This window comes from Paroedura picta, chromosome 10 (assembly GCF_049243985.1).
Source record: "Paroedura picta isolate Pp20150507F chromosome 10, Ppicta_v3.0, whole genome shotgun sequence".
Classification (NCBI taxonomy): domain Eukaryota; kingdom Metazoa; phylum Chordata; class Lepidosauria; order Squamata; family Gekkonidae; genus Paroedura; species Paroedura picta.
This window is the reverse complement of record NC_135378.1, coordinates 27,432,839-27,454,826: the sequence shown is the minus strand read 5'-3', so window position 1 is coordinate 27,454,826 and position 21,988 is coordinate 27,432,839. Positions and strand designations below refer to the sequence as shown.

At 45.4% G+C, this 21,988-nt stretch overlaps 1 protein-coding gene across 1 annotated transcript in view; it reads right to left on the bottom strand.

The window, feature by feature from the left end:
- The window catches only part of GRXCR1 (glutaredoxin and cysteine rich domain containing 1), an 89,309-nt gene extending 67,715 nt beyond the window's left edge, over nucleotides 1-21,594 (bottom strand). The window contains exon 1 of the mRNA XM_077301180.1: nucleotides 21,403-21,594. The gene's annotated coding sequence lies outside the window, so the exon portion shown is untranslated. The remainder of the gene's footprint in view (nucleotides 1-21,402) is intronic.
- Nucleotides 21,595-21,988: the final 394 nt, after the last annotated feature.

Genomic DNA, 21,988 nt, shown 5'->3' with positions numbered 1-21,988 from the left:
TGATGAAATGAATAATCAGCTATTTAGCCACAATCATCTTCCATTCTGAGATTCTTAATCCTTCCATTCTTAATTTTTACCTTCTGCTGAAGTCACGCCATAAACTCCTGTCAACTTTCAGAAACAATTCCAGCTTAGAAGTAGACCCCCAAAGCCCTAAATTTAGCAGAAGCATTTCACAGCCACTTCCTTAGATGTCTTTCTAGTTTTCAATCATGTTAATGTGTTGTGCTATAGATGTGAGTGTGTCATACAAGAAGTGATGAGGTCCCTATGAGCCAGAAGTACCCGCCCAACAAGGAGGGTGTTTACTGCATCCCTGCGTGCTTCATTCCTCTGGTCATGCCTCATTACAGTCAGCCCTCTTTGACCATAATAATTGTGTCCCTGCACTGCACTGATTGTGACTGGGCAGAACAGAGGGTGTCTGTTGCAGATCTTCCTGAGTCCATGTACTGGACTTTAAAAGGTAAAGGTATCCCCTGTGCAAGCACTGGGTCATGTCTGACCCTTGGGGTGACACCCTCTAGGGTTTTCATGGCAGACTCAATACAGGGTGGCCTTGCCAGTGCCTTCCCCAGGCACTACCGTTTATCCCCCAGCAAGCTGGGTACTCATTTTACCGACCTCGGAAGGATGGAAGGCTGAGTCAACCTTGAGCCGGCTGCTGGGATTGAACTCCCAGCCTCATGGTCAGAGCTTTCAGACTGCACGTCTGCTGCCTTACCACTCTGCACCACAAGAGGCCCTTGCTTGCTTACTGGACTTGCCTCCATCCAATTTGAAAGCATGTCTATGACAGTAACTCATACAGAAATACTGGGGAGGGGTGGGGGTTGAGAGATTTCTTTTGGAGCAGATAGTTTATTTGGTAAAACAATTTCATAGAGCTGTTCTGCCAGGTTTATGGATGAGGCCAGGAACAATATCAAAATTCTGGCCTCTCTGCTCAAAACAGCTGCCAAACTCTCATTTTACTGCAAATCAACATCTGCTCCACCCCAACCCATAGAAATTTAAAGGTGGCTTTGAAATTATTTGGCTGTTTGGATTTTTATGTGTGGATAATTATTGCTATTTTATTGGCATATACATGTATGTATGTATGTATGTATGTATGTATGTATGTATGTATGTATGTATGTTGTTACCCACCTTGTGCCTCCAGGAAAGGACAGGTTATAAATAAGATGTTGTTGTTGTTGCTGTTGTTATAAAAGTAAATCTTTTTAAGGCATAAAAATTATGAGTTTCCAGGTTTTTGCTAACACTGCAACCCATGCAGCGGGAGGCATGAATTGCTTGATGCAGATGACTGTCAAATCATTTTCAGGGACCTTGGGATTCCTTGTCAACAGAGGGCTGAGTTCTGAAGACAAAGAGCCTGTCCGTATGCCCAAAGGATTGCCCAGGCTGAAAAATGAGGCTCGTGGTACTGCACGTCTTTGCAAACAGATTCGGTTTTTTTCTCTCCGATGTCCCCCCACCCTCCAAACCTTCCAACAGGGCCCTCTTTCGGGACAGATGCAGTACTTCTGTGCTGCCACATGAGGGTATGCATGCCAATACATTAATTTTAAAAAGTCCACTAGAGGAGAGCTGGCCAGGAGGGTAGCTCACATTCTTGCATTGTCAGGCTGCACTTGTCAATGTTATCCAAAATCATTATTACAATTGATTTTTTAAAAACACCTTTCTGATACCTGCTACTCTCCCTAGCACATCTCAGAACATGTTTTTCCCCCTTGTGGACCACACTTTTCCAGCCTGAGAACCCAGATATGGGGACTTGAACAGCCAGATGCTGTAGGCAGAACCGGAAAAAGTGAAGCAGCCTTTGGTTTTTCTCTGGAAATCCTTGGCATTCCTAAATTAAAGTTAGAGAGTAGATATATGGGTAGAAAGTCTATGGGTCTCTTGTGTCTATCTTTGTGGTGAAACTCTGTGCATGCTTCTTTGGGCGTAGTTCCCTCAAAATCAGTTGAACAGTTCATCGAATAAAAGTGTTTAAAAATATATATCAAGTCTGTTTTTTTTTAGAAAAAATACAGCTACAGCAGCCTAATGATAACAGCAAGGGAATTTATGATTATGTATCAAGTTGTTTATAACATCACTGAATTGTTCCTTTTAACATGGGGACAGTGTGCAAGAAGGAAGGGTCCCGAGAAGTATGCCCAGTAGTCCATGCAGGCTCCCTGCAATCTGCCTGAAAGCCCCACCTGATCCAGATTTCTCTGCCATAAACCATGGTTATCCAGAAGCAAAGGCTTCTGCAGGTGCTCAGAGGTGGAACGGGGTGTCATATGACCTGGGTTCAAATCCACCTGACATCCTCACTGCCTTGCAGGGTTGTTGTGAAGATAAAGTGCAGAAGAGAAAATTTCACTCTGAGGTGCACTCTGAAAATAGCGAAGATATGGCCACTTGGCACAACTTGCAAGATATGATCCAACATGGAGCACTTGAAACAGTTTCTGGAGTCAAATCCTGCTGAGCCAGACCTTAGATTACATTCCATGATTGCCCTGGGGCTGTATTCCTTTTTTTCCTTGCCTTGCAACAAATTGTTTTCATTTTGTTCAGCTGCTATTTCACCTGTGGCCTAAACTAGATGCAGTCCTCACTCCCACCCCACCGAGACAGAAAGGCTGCCATTTGCCACTGTGGACAGATCTCTAGCAAGGGGTCACTCTCCCCTCCACCCTGGGTATCCTAGAAAGCAAATCTGAAGCAAGCCTACTCAGAATCCTGCCCCGATTAATTCAGTGGGGCTTCGTCGTGCCTCTGCAATGGGCTAGTTCGCCCCCTCGTCACGGCAAGGAATGCGTTGTTGTTGTTAGTGGGGCTTCCTTCCAGAAAAGGAAGGCATGCTCCATCTCCATTAGCAGAGAGATGTTAGGGGTGCCCTGAATTGTGCCCCCTGCCAGGTCCCCACAAGATACTCCCTGTTGCAAGGCAGCTGTAACTTGGATTCCCAGACCTATCCTCCAAGAGCAAGCAGCATGGGATCCCAGAGCAGGCCCAAGGCTAGATTGCCACTCCAAGCCCCATCATAATGACTGTTGCTTTGCTAGCAGTTAAATCAACGCTGTGTGTCAAAACAGCATTGTGACTGCATGTCATGTGCATCGCAGGTTGTGGGGGAGGGGAGGAGCTGGCTTCTGGAAAAATGATCTATTGGAAGATTCTCCTCTTCTCCACTGGCATGTGAATTTCACTGGGAGCAGCAAATTTGACTTATTCAGCCTTCCACAGCGAATCACAAGCCAAAGAGTTTACTTGGTCTCTGGCCAGGTGCCAAGAATGAAAAAGTTCCTTCCAGAGGAAACTGAGATAAACATTGCAATGCTTTCCACGCTTTCTAAGAAGCTTGGATGAGTGACTCTGCATAGGTGGACAATGAGCCATGTTTGCAGTCATTCTTATGCAGGGATTGTAATGTAACCCAAGCAACAACCACTTCTATTTGTCTGCTGTAACTAATGAGATTCTTTGTTGAAAGTCCAAACACAAGGCTCCATTAAGAGCCGATCAGGTTGCTTGGTGGGAAGCCTTAAGTGTCTAAAAGAATGCTGCGTTGTCTTGCTCAGTGTATGGTTGGTGTTGGTGTTGGTATTGGTATTGGTATTGGTGTTAATAAAGAGCCGAAATTCCTGAAGGTGGCTGTATTGTGTCTGCTGAACCTACAAACATAGCAAGTTATGTGGATGATTTGCCATCAGGTCATCGTTCCATCCCCAGGATAGACAGAAAACATAGTCACATGACCGTTTCAGCCTACTGGCTAGGGGGACCTGATTCTAAGAAGTACAAACTGAGTGCAACTTCTCTTGCCCTCTAGCTCATGTGCCTATTTCCCTGGTTCCACTGTGCCCCTAAGGGGCAACTAAATGTTCATAGTAGGCCAAATTGAGAACTAAGCAAGGACTTGATATGGATTATATAGATTTGTGGAACACAATTGAGTCATACACACACTTTAGCCACAGTCTGTCTATCTATAACAGACTCAAGGGTGCTATTGGCCTGTGACACATCAATTCTTCAACCCCTAGGCTGTTGCTGTTCACCATTACCATGTGCACTTAAGAAATAGAAGGAAGCTATTTTCACACACATGTTATTCGCACAATCATTTTTGCATGCTCAACAGGAATCTGGTATTCTTCCTTTTCCAACTCATTTCTTCAACAAATTATTGTAGAGTCAATAATTGACACAAAAAGCATGTTACATGCACCGTACCTTACATGAAAATACCTTAAGCTACTAGCCCAATAAACCTCAACTAGCAGGAAACCACAGAATTCTTCAGGATAAAACAAACATACGTTATATTGATGACTGCTATAAATAAATGGTATTGTTATATAGTGAATCTTCTTATACTGTTTCCCCTGTAAGGAGAAATATATCTTTTATCCCTATTAAAAAGCTCTCCAGGGCTTCAGGTTGAGGTCTTTCACATCATTTCCTATCAGGTCCTTTTAACTAGAGATGTTGGGGATTAAACCTGGAACTTTTTGCATGCAAAACGGAGGTTCTTCCACTGTGCCACAACCCCTCCCCAGAGAGCTCACCTATCTGTTACTATAAATACAATGACTCACACCCACAGGTTGAAGTCTCTAAGAGTAGCATCCCTGAAAAAGATGTTTTGAAACTGTATCAGTGTAAGATTACAGTTTGAGTCCACTGGCACCTTCAAGATCAGCAGCACAGTTCTCTTCAAGGTATAAGTTTTGGTGGGCATGCCCACTTTTTTAGATAAAGTGAAGCAGAATATCCTCAGCCATTACATATCTGTAGAGCAGACATCCTGTACCCCAGGATGGGGTTTCTTGACGGTCCTGGGAGGGTTTCCCGAATGGGTTGGAATTAATTAATTTTAATATATATTTTTTATTTTATTAAATATTTATCGGGTGATATGACCATATACAGCCATGTTGACCTGCCCCCATCTCCCAAAATGGCCAATGATGTGCCTGGAGGGGGTGGGGAGGGGAGGGGCACCAGGTGGGCATGTATACAGCCATGCTTCCCAATCATATTCTGCACGATCGCATCACTTCTGGGTTTTCTCAAAGCCTGAAGAATGTTTCAGGAGTTTCTCAGTGGTAAAAAGATTGAGGAAGGCTGAGGTAGAGAGCAGCCTGGTTTGAGTATAATTGCCAGGAAGGGCTAGCTAGAGGGAATATTCTTAAGAGGTAATAGCTGAGGTGGCATGAGAATACCTGAGATTGGATTACAGCAGTAATCAAGAACTGTGAATCATCTCAAATAAACCCATGCCTTCAGCAAATTTAAAATATCCAGCTTCCTTTTTTAGCGGGGCTATTTTACACCCGTTTTCAATGACCTAATCAGGCAAGCTCTTCTCACAAAGACTTTTGTTATGGCGATTATCCAGAAGAAGTAGGCCTTTTGCACTGAAAGCTTATATAGAATTCATTGTAATTAATTAGCTGTGGAAAGCAGTAAAAAATGTCATGGGTGATGGTCCAGTAGCAAATGTGTCCAGTATATTATCCATAAGAAAATCAGATTGGATTGTGCCAATGTGATCAATACAGGTTGTGTCACTGCTAAGAGTCAAATGGGTTAAAAACTCTGTGCTCTTTCTCTAATTCAACATGGCCCTGTTGTTCCTGGCAAGCAATACCCTCTCAGGAAATAAGATAATGGAGCTGTAAGAATGGGGGGGGGGGGGGAGAGAGAGAAAAGATCAGTTGAGCCTATATTAGACCATGCAACTACCAGAGCCAGCAATGGTGTAATGGCTAAGAGCAGCGAACTCTAATCTGGAGAACTGGATTTGATTCCCCACTCCTCCACATGAAGCCAACTGGGTGACTTTGGGCTAGTCACAGTTCTCCTGGTGCTGTTCTCACAGAACAGTTCTCTTAGAGCTCTCTCAGCCCCATCAACCTCACAGGGGGAGAGGAAAGGAAAGATGTTTGTAAGCCGATTTGAGACTCCTCTGGGTAGTGAAAAGTGGGGTATAAAAAAAACCAGGTCTTCTTCTTTCTAGACATAAAGAACGTTTTCTGTTCTTCCCACTTATTTAGAGTTCCCCAGCCATTTGACTTTTAAGGCCAAATCATACTTGTATGCTTATTATCCATTGCCTTAATACCAGAACTAAGCATGATGGGAGATGTATGGCTGCTTTCCAAAGCAACAGGCCACATCTCCTCCTCCTCCTCCGTGCCTATCCCCAATAATCAGCATCTAATGAGCAATTCTTCTGACATCACGGCTCATCAGGACAGTTGCCCCCCCCCCCCCGCTGGCCGGACTTAGTCATGTGACTCCCATCCTGTCTAGTTCTGGCCTGTGTCATCAAGTGAGGGCTTGTGTGTATGAATGAATCAGTAGACAAAACAAACAGATCGTGTCAGATGGTTTCCTTTTCAAGGGTGTCAGTCCACTCCACGCATTTCTCTCATTCAGCCAGGTGTTGGCAACCAGTGAGAGATGAAAAAAATATACAGATGATTGTATGAATCACTCCTCGATTGCCCTACCCTTATAAGACACTTCCATATTGAATTATCTACTAGGGAAACGTTGTGAGTCTGCCGTGGGACCCCACTGTGTCTTCCCTACTGACAGGGTTTATTAATCTTCCAATAAATTTCCTACCAACTCCAGTATTTGTAAGCCCAAAGCACTGGGCGTTTAGCCTGAGAAATTCTGGCTCATTTTAAGTGTTTGAGATGCGTGAGCATTTACAACAACACAGAAAAGCAACATGTGGAAACAGTTCCCCCAGATGTAACTGCATCTCTCCCATAGTACAAAACCATGGCTTGAAATTCACTTTACTAGAGTTTCTCAGGAGGTGGTTAAACACAAATCTAACCATGGACTGATCTACTGATTTTTTTAAGCTCTAAGATCAGGTGGGCACACACATTCCTTTGGAAATCTTTGTTGACATCATCTCTTGGGCAAAATTCAAAAAGCTGAGGCTAATGTTTTTGAAGAACAACTTCTTCCATTATGCCCAGTTAGCTTTCCTTAATTTTTCTTAATTGGTGGGGTCACCAGTGGAAGTCCTTGCCCTGTCTGAAAAGTTACTGGAGTCTGAAAAGTTACTGGAGCTACTTTGAGCCCTCACTTTGAGGCCTTTTCCATTTCCATTCCTTGTTTACAGAAGTTTCTCCTGCAGGATGTTTTCCCAGATGTTATCGTTGTCATTTCTTAGCTCTGTGCCAGGTGACATTTGTCCTGCTTCTCCTTGGTGCAGGAAGGTGATTAATTCCTACAGCCTGCTGCATTTGATTATGAATTAGTGTTTTACTGACCATATTATTGCAGGTGGCTATGACTGCAATGACTATGATTATGGAAGCAGAAAGGCAGCATATAAAACTTCCAAAAAGTAAAACAAAATATGAATAACAAGAGGAAGTGACAAGGGAGTCACTTTTTTGGTCTGCCTCAAACAGAGATTATGATTGGGAAAGAAGGAGCCAGTCTGTATATTGTATATTTCTCATTATCCTGCAATAGGGAGGTAGGATTACAATACGTACTGTGAGTATGTTGACTTTCATGCTTTCATCAGTAAGCTCCACTGAAGCAAATATTAATAGTGCCTCAAGGATGCCGGAGAGGTAGAGAAACCATAGTATACTTGAAATGTGTGTTGTTTTTCTTCTTTGCTTGGAATGGGGGGGAAAGTTTATTGTTGTTTACTCTCCTTCTTTATGAATCTTTTGGAGAGAAACAGCTGAAACATCCAAGATGGATGTCCACAATCATTGCAAAGAACAGCAGCCCAAGAGGCAAAGGATGGTGCTGGTTGCTTGCCGACACGCAAGCAAGGCTCCGAGAATGACATTCATCTCTCCAAAACCAGAGCGTCATTCTTTTTCTTTTTGACAGCACACGCTATCAGAATTTCCAGAGACACTTTTTTTTTCTGAGCTGGGGCAGTAAAATTACATCTTTTTCATGAGAAACATCATCCAAAGTTAATGGGTTGTAATATTTTTCCATCCCGCTGTGAACTTCCGAAACTTGGCTTCTTGCACCAGCGTAGTGCAGCATTAATTTTAAAAAGGAGATTCGCTACAAGGTAAAACTATCCATTTGAACGAGAGGGGAAATGTTCCCTCAGAGGCAATTTCTGCCGCCATGAATTCTTGATAGAAAGACTGAGCTTTCTCCAGCTGTGGAAAACAAATTTTACATAATCTACAGGATGCCAACAGATGGTCCAAAGCCTCCAAAAATCTGCAGACACTTCAGAATATGTGAGATTAAGCAATGTGTCAGAAGCCTGAAGAAAAATGAAAATAATTTTACATTTGTTATGCTTTATCTCTCATGATTCCTAAATCAATCTCATGATTTTCACAGGTATTCCCCAAGTCAGAGCTGGCAACTCAAGAAGAAGAAGAAGAAGAAGAAGAAGAAGAAGAAGAAGAAGAAGAAGAAGAAGAAGAAGAAGAAGAAGAAGAAGAAGAAACAGAAGAAACAGAAGAAACAGAAGAAGAAGAAGAAGAAGAAGAAGAAGAAGAAGAAGAAGAAGAAGAAGAAGAAGAAGAAGAAGAAGAAGAAGAAGAAGAAGAAGAAGAAGAAGAAGAAGAGCTAGGGAGTTTGGTGCCCCACTTGTTACTACACAAAGGAATCTCAAAGCCACTCACAATGGCCTTCCTTTCCTGTCCTCCACAATAGGCACCCTGTGAGGTAATTGAGACTGAGAGTACTCTGAGAGAACTGTAACTGTCTCAAGGTCACCCAGCTGGCTGCATACAAAGGAGTGTGGAATCAAATCTGGTACTTCAGATTAGAATAAAATACTACTACAAAAACTGCTTGTAACAGCTACTGCAAGCTGGCTCTCGTAGTGGAGAACCAGGTGCACTTGAACTCCTTGGAGGAACAGCAATGTAAAATCGTATGAATATTGTTCTCTGGAAGGACCTTTCCAAGCCCCGCTTTTGGAAGCCAAAATAGCTTCTTTAATTGTCTTTGAGCAACTAGCTGAATCTAGGTTTTCCCTAGATGTAAAATGAGACAAGATAGCACTTTTGCCAACAAAATTTGCTGCCAGTCCATTTTAGAAAGGCAAGAAGTTGAGGGTCTGGCTCATCCACCGTCTCTGCCATACCCAAGGAAAACTGTTTGCTGACCAAGGTCAGAAAGGCATGATTGCCTCAGAGCTTTCCTGTGGGCAGCAGGTTTTCCCTCCCGATAGCAGCACCTTCCTGCCTCTCTCTTCTCACTGAACTGCACCCGAAATGCTGATCAGGTTGTAGTGGTTGAGAATGGCAGGAGCCAACCTGGAGAACTGGGTTTATCCAGCCTTCCTTCTAAGATGCTCTTGTTGGCATAAGTTGTTTCCCCGTTTGAACTTTGCTGTAGCCCAGAGAGGCAAACTATGGTGAGAGGTCGTGGCTAACCCAGCAGGTTTCGTAGCTACATGGGGATATTTTTGTTCCTCCCGGTTGAAGGCTGTCCCTCGATTGGGTCCTAGTTGTGAGCCAGTGTGTTGTAGTGGTTAAGAGCAGCAGCCTCTCATCTGGAGAACTGGGTTGGATTCCCCACTCCTCCACATGCAGCCAGCTGGGTGACCTTGGGCCAGTCACAGTTGTCCCAGAGGTCTCTCAGCTCCACCTGCCTCACTGTTGTGGGAAGAGGAGGGAACGGTGTTTGTAGGCTACTTTAGAACTCCTTCTGGTAGTGAAAAGCAGGATATAGAAAAAAAACTATTCTTCTTTTGTTCCTGGAGGTTCCCAAACCACCAGAAGGAGCATGGAGGGGGAGGTATTTTGGGCTGCAGTAAGAGAGGGACACATAAGTGGAAATTGTTCTGCATATGGAAATGCTTGGATGGATCCCAATCAAAGTATTACCAACAGAAGGAAGGTGGTCCTGATACAGAATCACATTTGCTTTGATACTTGGAAGCCATGGAGAGAGATTTTGCCCTCTGCAGTGGTGGCTCTAATGGGAACAGTCCGTTAATTCTCTTGGCAATCTGCTACTTTACTTTCATTCAAGCTTCATTCTGTCTTCTCAAAAAATGATGCTGATTTTTTTTTATATTTGCATTCCCACTTTCAAGCTCAGTTTTCTTAAAGCTTAGGACACAATGAAAGCTATACAAGTAATCAATTTGCTGTAAATCTCATTACTGCAGATCCATTAAGGAGCCTGTAAAGGGAAAACAAATCAATGCCGCTTTTATTGAAACTCATTGGCTTTCCAGATGTATGATGCATTAACGTTGTCACACAATGCTTTTCATTCCAAGACAAATATAGGGTGCACACTGGTGTGCATGCTCTCCCCTAAAAAATAATTATACTAATGGCACAAGGTCTGCATTGATTTTTTATTTCATTTTTCCAAACATCCAATCTAAGGGGTGGTTTGGGAGGGTTGTTTGTGGTAATATACATTCTTAAACTAGTGAATAAAATGTGTAAAGGAGCAAAAGGACATCTGATTCCATGATTCTATGACCACACTATCTGACTGCCTACTAAAGGAAAGGGCAGGAGTAAAAAGTAGAACGAAAGGCAGGGATTTAAAAAGTACTAAATAAATAAATAAAGTACTGAGCTGGAGGGTTCAGGATAGCCTGATCTCATCCAATCTGAGAATCAGGGTCAGCCCCAGTTAGCTGTTGATTGGGAGACCACTGAAGAAGTCCAGAGGCAAGCTATGGCAAGCCACCTCAGAAATCTCTTGCCTTGAAAACGTCATGAGGGATCACTAGAAGATGCCATTGTCCATCACTAAATTAAGAAAGAAATCTCTGCTTACCGCAAACCTATCAAGCCAACTCATCACTTATAGCCACTTTCATTACTAATTGTAAAGTCATTAAGATAAAATTACATCTCTGATGGTAGGCACTTGGGTTTCTCCAACTTGGTGCCTCCACTTACCTCCCCATCACATTTTAGTGACCCAAAGATCCTCATAAACCTATAGACCTGTGCTAGAGAAGGTAAAAAGTATTTCTAGAGGTAATGGAGCAGAGGGCTGCAGACAAGCACTCTATGCCTTTAGTTCTCCTATCCCTTTGGTTCTAAGCTGAATGGCAAGATATAGGCAATCAACAGCCCACCTCTACAGTGAAGAGGCGTATCAAGCTCTGGCCCTTGTTAGAGCAACATGTATAGTCTGTTGGAGCTCTCCAAGGTCCTGCAGCTCCAACTCCCTGCCTCTTACAGCTTTGTCTGCTGTAAGTGGCCAGGTTCTTGCTACTCCCAGTTCACCCAGTAACTTTACAGGCACCAACTGGCTTGACATAGAACAACAATCATGCAAAACTGGTGCTTAAGGCCATATTTAAAACAACATTGCAGGCTCAGGTAAGGAGGGCAGCGCTGACGTATCCCCACTGCCAGGGTAATGCCATGATCAGCAGTCAGAGATCACAAGGGGAAAAATGACATACATTTTCCTTTGATCACTTTTTCAGCCTTACGATCATCCATGAGTGACTTGAGGCTCCACATATTCCAGCAGAGAATTCTTTGGGTACATCTTTGGCCTCCTGCCAATAAGTCTGATGAAAACTAGACCACTAACAGTGCAGTCCTAAGGAGAGTTACTCCAGTCTAAGCTCGTCCATTTCCATGGGCTTAGACTGGAGTGACTCTGTACAAGATTGCATGGTAAGCCTGTGAAATTCTCTGGACAGAATGTATGCTGGGAGGGGCTTCAGACTTTCCCTTGGTGCAATCAGCCCCTCCCTCTCCTGCCCCTCCTTGCTTCAGGTAAACCCTCCACTTCCCTTCTTACACCGTTCTGTCTCCCTCTCACATCTGGTTCTTCTTCCCAAATAATGCTCCTTCCCTTCTAACTTCCCATTTGTAGCTCCTTGGCTGGACGTGGGGAAGTATTGGAAATAAAGAGAAGAAGAATACAAGCAGGTTTTTTTATACAGAAAAAGAATGGTGGTTTTTATACCCCACTTTTGACTGCCCAAAGGAGACTCAAAGTGGTTTACATTTGCTTTCTCTTCCTCTCTCCACAACAGTCACCCTGTGAGGTAGGTCAGGCTAAATGAGCTCTGACAGGACTGCTCTGAGAACAGAATTATCAGGACTGTGACTAGCCCAAGATCACACAGATGGCTGCATGTGGAGAAGTGGGGAGCCAAGCCTGGCTCACCAGATTAGAAGCCGCCACTCTTAACTACTAGACCACACTTATACCCCACTTTTCACTACCTGAAGGAGTCCCAAAGCAGCTTACAAATGCCTTTACCTTCCTTTTCCCACAACAGACATCCCATGAGGTAGGTGGATCTGAGAGATCTCTGCAAGAATCACCTCTAAGAAAACTGTGACTAGCCCAAGGTCACCCAGCTGGTTGCATGTGGAAGAGAGGGGAATCAGACCCAGTTCTCCAGATTACAAACTGTCGCTCTTTAACCATTACACCAAGCTGGTTCTCAATTCTCCCTTTTCCTCTATCCTTACAAAACAATGTCCTGGATTCAGGGATAGAGAAAACTTGTCTAGGTTTTCTTTGTCTTTTGCATTTCCAAACATGACATCTCAGGGTTTCATGAAGATCTCAGACCTTGGAAACAGGCCATTCTTTCAACATACCAGTGAAAAAGCACCAGTTTCCTACTTAAAAGATTGCTGCCTTTGATTAGAACCAAATATGTCATTTTCATGTTCACGGCTAATTCTGCGGCTCTGAAACTTAAATGTACACAGTATTAAGTGTTGAAATCACAATATTGTGACAGAGTTGAATTGTTAAGCGCCGAAAGCCTAATCTTGTTCTTGTGCTATGGAATTTTTATCAGCTCGCTTTAGCTCAAATCTAATATTAGAAAACATTTTGCGCAGAAGAGACTGTTCTCTTCTTAAGATGAGCAGGGGGAGAGGCGGAAAATTAAATCCTAGATGCATTTCTTTGAAATGATCCATCGTGTTCTATGGGTCACAAAATGAGTACTGAATTTGCAAAGACAACCAGAGAGTTACCTGTACTTCCTCAGATCATAACTCTATAATCCATGGACATCTGGAGAGCCACAGTTTGGCCACCTCTGCAATAGGCAAGGCCATAGGATTTGGATTGTAGAAATCTGGACAGGGGTGGGTGGGATGTGCTGTCAAATCACCCTCTCCCTTTCGTAGCCAAGGGAGTGGCTGAGGCCTTCCTTCTTGGCCATTCTGGGCCTCCCTTTGAAGAGTTACCTGGGAGAGGGACACCCCTGGCTTCTTCTTCATCTTCCAGTCCAAAGGCTAGGCCAGGCTTTCTCAGCCAGGGTTTTATGAAACCCCGGGGTTTCTTGACAGCCCTGGAAGGACTTCCTGAATGGGTGGGAGTTAATAAATTTTTATACATTTTTTAAATGTGTTCAAAATTAATTGGGTGATATGACCATACAGGGTCACGTCAACTTGCCCCTCCCTCCCAAAGTGGCCAATGATGGGCGTGGAGGGGTTGAGAGGAGAAAGCCCTCCCCCTAAAACTTTTCTTGCCACAGGCCAGCCTGTCCCCCATCCCCTGGCCTCATCTGCAGGAGCTTGCCTTCAGCCCTTTGGGGCTTGGTGAGTTTGAATGTCCCCATTCCCCCCCCCTCCAGGTGCTCTCGCCTGGATCTGGCCTCCTGGTCCAGGCCTTCCCTGAATCAGTCTGGGTCCTACCAGAGCCAAACTGACAGCAGTACGTCCCTTGGCCTCCCTGGCTGCATTGGGCTGCCCGGCTCTTCTTGCTGTGGCTGGTCCCAGGACACCTCTGACCAAGTTGGGAAGTGCCAGAGGATATTGCCTGTGCCCCTTTTGATACTGTCTCTCACAGTGCTGGGCTCCAAGGGTGAATGGACCCCTTCAGTGCTCCATAACAGTTCAGTCAGGTGGGACCTGGGAGATCCCCTGGAATTACACCTCATCTCCAGGCAACAGAGATCAGTACCCCTGGAGAAAATGGAGGGTGGGCTCCATAGCATTATACTCCACTGATGTCCTTCCCTGCCCCAAACCCCATCCACCCCTGACTCCACCTCCAAACTCTCCAGGTATTCCCCAAGTCAGAGCTGGCAATTCAAGAAGAAGAAGAAGAAGAAGAAGAAGAAGAAGAAGAAGAAGAAGAAGAAGAAGAAGAAGAAGAAGAAGAAGAAGAAGAAGAAGAAGAAGAAGAAGAAGAAGAAGAAGAAGAAGAAGAAGAAGAAGAAGAAGAAGAAGAAGAAGAGTTGGTTCTTATATGCCGCTTTTCTCTACCCAAAGGAGTCTCAAAGCAGCTTACATTTGCCTTCCCTTCCTCTCCCCACCAGACACCCTGTGAGGTAGGTGAGGCTGAGAGAGCCCTGATATCACTGCTCAGTCAGAGCAGCTTTATCAGTGCTGTGGTGAGCCCAAGCTGGCCACATGTGGAGCATGGAATCAAACCCGGCTTGCCAGATTAGAAGTCCACACTCCTAACCACTACACCAAACTGGCTTTCAAGTGCATGGGCTCAGCGGCACAGTTGAGACCCCACAGAAACACATGGCTTAATTCAGCTTGCTATTATTAGTGTGGAGTCTGAACGCAGCCCAGTCTACTCAGGATGGTATGTCAGGGTGTAGGCCGAGGGCATAGAGTTTCCAGCTCCAGGCTGGGAAACTTCAGGTGGGAGGTTTAGGGCTGGAGCCTGGGAAGGACAGGGGCCTCAGTGGGGTAGAAGACCACAGAGTCCACCCTCCAAAGCACCCATTTTCTCCAAGGGAACTGATCTCTGCAGCCTGGAGAGTAATTCCAGGGGATTCCCAACCTCCCCCCCCCCCCCCGAGCCTGATATCATACCAGGATCTGAAGCCATTGATAGAAGTTATTTCCCGCAATTAGGCTTAGCTGTAGTTTCATGCCTTAATCCTGCTTTGAGTCCGGGCAGCTTCCTCTCAGGCTAATGAAGTCGACATCTGTCGAGGCAAGCCAGGTTCTCATTGACTGGGAGCGGAATCGCCGTTTCATAAACTTCCAATCATTAAAACAAAACGTGGCTTCATGGGATGCCTCAGCCGGGCCAAAGGCCTGGTTCTGCCTTGAAACATTTGGTGGTGGAAAGAACTGGAGGGAAGAATGGAGCATGCACCAGAGTCCTACCAGTGTGCTGATGGCATTTCCAGAATAAATCAGGGTGACACCTCGGATGCTCTAGGATTTGCAGAAGACTCTATCATTAAATCCATTGAGTTACTGTAAATTTTGATGTGTTGGATAATTTCACTTCTTGGAATTGTCGAAGGCTTTCATGGCCGGAGTCCACTGGCTGCTGTGGGTTTTCCGGGCTGCGTAGCCATGGTCTGGTAGTTTGACTTCAGAGGCAGGATACGGCAAGATCAGAAGCTCTCCATGCCAAAGTATGGCGGGGGTGAGCAACAGGGGAACAACTTTGGCACAGAGAGATCCCCACCTTGCTGTGTCCTGCCTCACAAGACATCAGCCACAGTTATTGGAGAAACACCAGGAACCAAAACAACCTGATCTCACAGTCCAGAAAACCCAAAATAACCAATTTCACTTCGTGTTTTCCTGAAAGTGACGACAAAGCACCAGCATATCAGGACCCACCCATCCCCCAAATGTGTCCGAGGTTGCCAGCTTCCATAATCTTCAAACAGGCTCCTGAACATAGAGGTTCTGGTCCTTGACTGGGGCATCCTCCTCATAAACAACGGGACCAACTGTGCCATCCTGTGCCAAGTTAAACCTTTATAAGACCATTCACTTCAGTTGAGTTAGAATGGTGCAATGCTTCTTGGGATTGCACAGCAAGGCTCCCGGATTAACTTTGCGCGTGGAAAGTGTGATAATCATAGACATGAACAACTGGCTGTCTTTGCTTCTGCTGCAGAGGAAGGTTATATAAGACTTCGTTATGACAAGATCATAAGTTTTCCTAGAGTTTCGTAACGAAGCTCAAATACATTAGGGCGTGTTGAAGTGTGAAGAAGGATTTTGTTACCATGGCAGCGGGAGAAATGGGGATAGTTTCAAGGCCTCTCCTTTCTTCCTTTTGTTATTTTGGTTGCCAGGTACCTAGAAGGAGGAAGAATATTTTTATCTCTAGGGTGGAAGATAAAGTCCCAAGAGCAGGAAAAAGTTTTTAGACTGGAACGAAATGGAATGTCCTCCGTTGAGACAGCAATCATGATGGGAAGCACAAATTGATGTAGTGTAAGAAGATTCTAGCTGGAGAAGACTAAGGGTCCAACCAGTCTTGAATCCCATCTAGAATCTCGGCTTATCTGAGGGACCACCTCTCCAGGTTCCCTGGAGAGCATTGTGCTCTGCAGATATCAGCTGGCTGGTGGTCCCCGGCCCCAAAGATGTCTGCCTGGACTTGACTGGCTCCAACCTGGTGGAATGAACATCCAGTCGAAACAGGGCCCCGGTGGACCTGTCAAAGTCCCTCAGTGCCTGAAATATGGCACACTTCCACCAGGTCTGTGGTTAAGACCAGGGTGGCTGGAAACCATATGGGCCTCCCTCCTCTCCTTGGCTCCTCACCCCCATGATACAGAACAGAAAAGTGGCAGGGAGAAATAGATAAACTATGCCATGTTTTAAAATGTTTTAATGCTGGTGTTATGTTTTATTATGAACCGCCCCCAAACTGTTTCCACAGAGGGGAGACTTATTTTTGCCATCAATTTGGGATGTATTTTAAAGTGACTGCACTCCAAAAGCCCACACTTCTAGGAGCAGAGATTTGCCTCTTGGGTTTACTTTCCCCTTTTTGTTCTCTGTGAGGCTGCTCCCTCCCCTCCTGCAGGAAAAGAAAGATAAAAAAGCAGCCTCACGCTCCACTTGCCCCTCCCCCAGCTTGTTCTGGCTGTAGACTCAGGAATCAAAAGGCAGGAAATAAGGCACTCTCCAGCCTCATGCTCCTTCAATGCTGGCTGGAGCTTCACTGGATGCCTGTCCCCCCCCCCCCCCCAGTGAAGTGAGAAGGAGACCAACAATTGGGACTATTCAAATGCAGAAGAGCAATGTGTTTAAAATTGGGGGAAAGGAAGGCTGTAGACCAGAATTTGGCAAGATTTACACTGGAAAAATGTGAATGCAGAATGTACCCAGGTGTCTCAGCAAGAGCTATTCTCCCCCCTCCCCCCCCCCCCCCCGCTCCTCGGTCATTCACCACCGGAGCTGATATCCAGAGGGCTCCATTCAGCCCTCCAGGCCGAGGGTGAGCCTTTTAGAAGCTCTTCGCAATCCATTTGGTTCTTCACAATGCTGAATAATTTTGAGTTATCCATAAACTTGGCTGCTCAGTCCCCCAATCCATCTTATTTATGAGCAAATCAAATGGCACCATTCCAAATACCAATCCCCATGGCACTCCACTACTTAGCCATTGAGAGCCAGCTTGGTATAGTCGTTAAGAGTGGCATTTTATAATCCGGAGAGCTGGTTTTTATTCCCCGCTTCTCTACCTGCAGTCAGGTGGATGACCTTGGGCTAGTCACAGCACTGATAGAGCTGTTCTCACAGTTTCTCTCAGAACTCTCTCAGCCTCACCTACCTCACAGGGTGTCTGTTGTGGGGAGAGGACAGGAAGGTGATTGTAAGCTGTTTTGAGACTCTTTTGTGTAGTAAAAAGTACCAGTCCTCCTCCTTCTGCCCTCCAGTGTGAGAACTATTCTTACTTGCTGGGTCCTGTTTAACCATTTACTAACCACAGTAGAAGAAAGCAAGAGGTCATGAGCACCTTAAAAACTAACAAAATTTGTGGCAGGGGATGAGTTTTGGTGAATGAGTGCTCACTCTGCCCTACCACAATTTTTGTTAGTTTTTAAAGTGCTCTTGGATTCTTGCTTTTTTCCTACTGCCACAATAGCATTTATTATTTTATCCCCACATGGAAATGGTTTCCCTTTTTCCAGTCCAGCTATGGCATACCCGAACCCCTAAATGCCTTGGAGATCATCGTTGTAATTGTAATAAGGAAATATTTCATGCATCCATTGTCATGGTTCCATGCTGAAACAGCAGATTGTGGTACAAATGGGCACCAGTGACTTTCCCATCTGGTTCCCTACTCATTTCGGCGTCACCCAAGCCTGATCTTGACAACAACCAGTGTGTGGGAGGGAGACCGAGGACGGACCAGCCTGAGAACAGAACCACGGTGACCAGAGAGAGCAAAATTAACTGGATTTCCAACCTTTCCCCCAATAATCATACCTGAAATACTAGTTGTGCAGAACATAAAACATAAAAAGTGTGCTGATAACTCATTGGGTACATTTTTAAACACTTCATTTCTTATTAGCCTTAAACTTCATCTCTCTGCCTTCATCACGGCTTTCCAGCACTGCAATCCTATATAGAGTTACACCGTTCTATTGTATCCATGGGCACTGAAGGGTATAGCACTGCTCAGGCCAGCACAACAAATGACTTATATTTCATTTGGGCCGTCGACATACCTTGATGGAGCAGACCCACACTGCCTGTTTACACTCTTCCTCTACCACTTCGATAGTAAACAGCAGCTGTACATTCCCATCCAGGAAATCTATTTACCGAGGCAGCTCTTATTCTCCCATCTCCCTAGAGGCCCTGAAACCCGAGTGCAGTGATTCAGAGAACCGTCTTGCAATGCTGAATGAAACGGGGTGGGGGGGGGGGGATTGCAACCACTGTGCTGGAAAAAAAGACATTAACCAAAAAGAAATGGGATCAGCCGCAGGAACAAAAGCTCACATTTATGACCAGTTACAGCACAGAGACCAAACGATCCTGCTTAAATGACCTTACGATGTCAGTTCTGTTCACATGACCAGAAGGAAAGCGGTCTAACCTGAACGGGATACGTCCTTTCGAATCAATAATGACAGGATGTCTGTACATTTTCTCCATAACTGGATATGTTCACCCTACGCTGCCCTTTTGCCCTATCCGAGGTTCATTCCTATATGACTATTCCTAAACACAGTTTTTATTTGTCTTACGGAGCTGTTCTCAGAAGAGTTCGACTTTAAATGGGTCCATGTCCCTGCAATTTGAACCAATTTGGGGGGGGGGGGGATGTCTAATCTCGACTGACTTCTGATGATCCCAGCGGGTTTTTAAGTCAAGAGACAACCTCCCTCGCTATGTTTTCCATGACTCCCTACCCCTGCGATGTGCTATAGCGCTTGCTGCGCTGGGAGCAATCAGCCACTTCGGCAGCCAAATCACTCAAGCCTAGCCGCGCTGTGAGGGGGGAGGCGCAGGCACACCACTCTTCCTCTCCTGTCCCCGTTCCCAGGCACCCCTCTCCCCCCCCCCGGTCCCCGGCCTGAAAAAGGTTGGGGACCACTGCACTAAATGATTCCATATGTCACAGGCTGCATCCAGCCATCCCATGTTCCCTTAGAACAGTAGAGGACTGCAGCAGTTTTTCCTGGCAAGTACAAATTCATCCACTTCATTTAGGGTCGTCTTCTTCATGCTATCATTGATCAAGCGAAGGAAATGTCTTGTGCATGCCAATTGATAAGCTTGTCTCCTACTCCTTTTATGGCTAAGATTACCTTGTGACCAATTCCACATGGAGGCATAAAATGTTCTCCGCCTCCTGTTTGCAAACACAATTGGAAGCCACAAGTTTGCAAGCTTCCTGATGGGAGACCCCTCCCACATGTTCCCGCTGCCTCATCACAGCTTTTTGCCTCCTGATGAGGTGGCGGAGAGGCCAGAAGATAGAACAATGCAAACTTCTCCGCTCCTCAGCTTGTCATTTAAGGCAAGCCACCAATCGCTTCACAGCTGTTGTTTTGGCAGTTTCCCTCAGCGCAGAGCAAATCTTATGAAAACTTGCACCAGCCACTTGAGAGCTCCAGGTTGCTGCTGACATCATGTGGAAGCAGCACTAAAACCCATGAGCAACGAGAGGCTGTGCAGGGTTAAATTCCTCGTGCGGAATTGGTCCTTGTATTTTTATAACTGTATTTTTTTATTTCTGCACTTTATTGTTTTTACAGTTTGTCTTTCATCTATTGTATGATGTTAAGGCCTGTGGCTATAAGACTAACCAATTACTAAAAGAAATCAAGAGACATTCAGAGGTGGCCTTCCATTGCCTGCCTCCATGCCACAACTCTGATATTCCTTGGAGGTCTCCCATCCAAATGTGAGCCTGGACATGACCTATTTAACTACTGGGAGCTAATGAGATTTAATGAGATCCTGAGGCATCCAGGACAGAAATGAACACACACACACACATATGCTGGTTGATCTGCAAGTTGCAATAGCTATGCATGGCAAATACTTGAAAAGAGGGCTTAGCAGTCTGCTCCCCCAATTTCACATGTAAGACTTTTTAACATTCACTCTATTATCATATAAAATGCCACCATGATGTTTTTTGTTTTGTTTTTTAAATCACAATTCATGGAATAACTAAGGCATTGGTGCAATGCAATTCTAAATGCTTATGATGATGTCATCCGTTCAGTTGTGTCCAACCCTCGGCGATGCTATAGGAAAGCTTCCGCCATGCGCCCCTGTCTCTGACTGCTTCTTTTAGTTCATTAATGGTCATCCCTGTGTCAGCTTTGATCGTGTCAAGCCAGCAAATCCTTTGGCGACTAAGTAAATCCAAACAGAGCTGTTGTTTGTGCCACACTTTTTAATACCAGAAAGCATCTCAAAGAACTTTCCAATTGCTTTCCCTTCCTCTCTCATCAACAAATACCCAGTGAGGTAGGTGGAGCTGAGAAAGCTCTAAGAGAATTGTGGATGGCCCAGCAGGATGCATATGGAGGAGTGGGGAATCAAACTCAGTTCTCCAGATTAGAGGCTGCCATTCTTAACCACAACCCCAAGCTGGCTCATAACTGGGACCCAATAAAGAGTCAGCCTTCAACTGGGAGGCCCAAATAAAACTCCATGGCTTTCCAGGGAGATGGTGTTTACCCCATTGAAGAAACGTAGGTGTTAACATTAGTCTCAAAGCAGCTTACTATTACCTTCCTTTCCTCTCCCTACAACAGACATCCTGTGAAGTATGTGGGTCAGGGAGAGCTCTAAGAGAACTGTAACCCACCCAAGGTCACCCAGCAGGCCTCATGCATCTCAACGTGGCTTACAATTGCCCTCCCTTCATCTTCCCACAACAGACACCCGGTGAGGCAGGTGAGGCTGAGATCACCCAGCTGGCTGCAGTTCAGGGGGATTTCTTCCCTCAGAGTGTGCTTAGTTCAGCAGCTCCCCCCCAAGGGTAGTCAATGTCCATGGACTACAATTCCCATGAGCCCCTGCTGGCAGGGGCTCATGGGAATTGTACTCCATGGACATCTGGAGCCGCAATTTGACTACCCCTGAATGTCAGGTAAAAAGCATCACTGAACTATTAGGCAATCTTTGGGGACAGAGAAAAGTTGCTACTGTTTGGAGGGGGGGGGAGTTCCTTAAAACCTTGACTCACCGAAGGGGAGCAGCATTCCTAGCCCGAGCTGGGAACGGGCCTGTCTCCGAAAGGGTCCATTTGCAGGAAGAATCAAAGCCATCTGGCCAAACCTGCAGTGCGGTGGGAGTAGAGCAGCTTTTGAGGAACGCAGCCAAGACAGCCAGACTATGAGAAAGGAAAAAATGTGTGCAGAGAAACAGCTCCGAGGCGATGCCAAGAGGCAGCTCATCTCGCTAACTCAGAGCTGCCTGCGTTGCCTCCTCCCCCAGCCCCACCTTGGGCACATAAACACAAAGGAGCCGGTGCTGACTCGTGAGCTGTCCGCTTGGGCTGACATTGCAAAGAGGCTGCTTTCCCCTCGTGAAGAGATGAGAGCCAACAGACAGACTTGGTGTGATGATTACAGGAGTGGAGCTGGTTCCCCCCTGGGCTCTGCACTGATGGGATGGAAGTCTCGCCTATGCAGTTTCCAATGGCATAGAAAGCGAGCTACCAAACACAGGGCAGGCAGCATCCGGGCCCCAAGACAATCTTTCCTCATGCCCTGTTTTCACTCCCTGAAGGAGTCCCAAATGAGGCTTACAAACACCTTTCCCTTCCTCTC